Genomic DNA, 752 nt, shown 5'->3' on the forward strand with positions numbered 1-752 from the left:
CCGCCTAACCCTAGAGCGGTTGACCATGAGATCTAGCCCTTTGACTTTCCACGGAAGGGCTTTGAACAGTGGACCTCCCCACCCGGTTGTGTCAGGTCAGCTCAAAGGGACACCTGGAAGCAACATCCGGGCCAAACCACAGCTACATCCCCTCCGTGTAGACCTGACGCGTCCGTTTCCCTCCTCCACATGTCGGCGGCGGGCGGGCTTTGACTTTGCACGGATGGGCTTTGACCAGTGGACCTCTCCACCAGGTTGTGTTAGGTCAGCCCATAGGAACACTTTGGAGCAACATCCGGGCCAGACCCACAACAAGATCTTCTCCATGTAGACCCAATGTGTCCGTTTCCCCCCTCCATGTGCCGACGGTGGCAACGTCCGTGAGGGGGGCCAAACCCCAGAGACGCGTGCCGCCTCTTCGGACATGCCACCACACCACCCAGCATGTATGAGGGGTCGGTGTGACGCTCCAGTGGCATTGCTACCCCCCAGGGCCCCCGTCCCGCCTAACCCTGGAGCGGTTGACCACGAGATCTAGCCCTTTGACTTTCCACGGACGGGCTTTGCATAGTGGACCTCTCCACCCGGTTATGTCAGGTCAGCTCAGAGGGACACCTGGAAGCAACATCCGGGCCAAACCGACAGCAAGTTCCCCTCCGTGTCGACCCGACGCGTCCGTTTCCCCCCTCCAGGTGCCGGCGGTGGCGCCGTCCATGACGGGGGCCACGCCCCGGAGACGTGTGTCGCCTTTT

Source organism: Triticum dicoccoides, chromosome 3A (genome assembly GCF_002162155.2).
Source record: "Triticum dicoccoides isolate Atlit2015 ecotype Zavitan chromosome 3A, WEW_v2.0, whole genome shotgun sequence".
NCBI classification, from domain to species: domain Eukaryota; kingdom Viridiplantae; phylum Streptophyta; class Magnoliopsida; order Poales; family Poaceae; genus Triticum; species Triticum dicoccoides.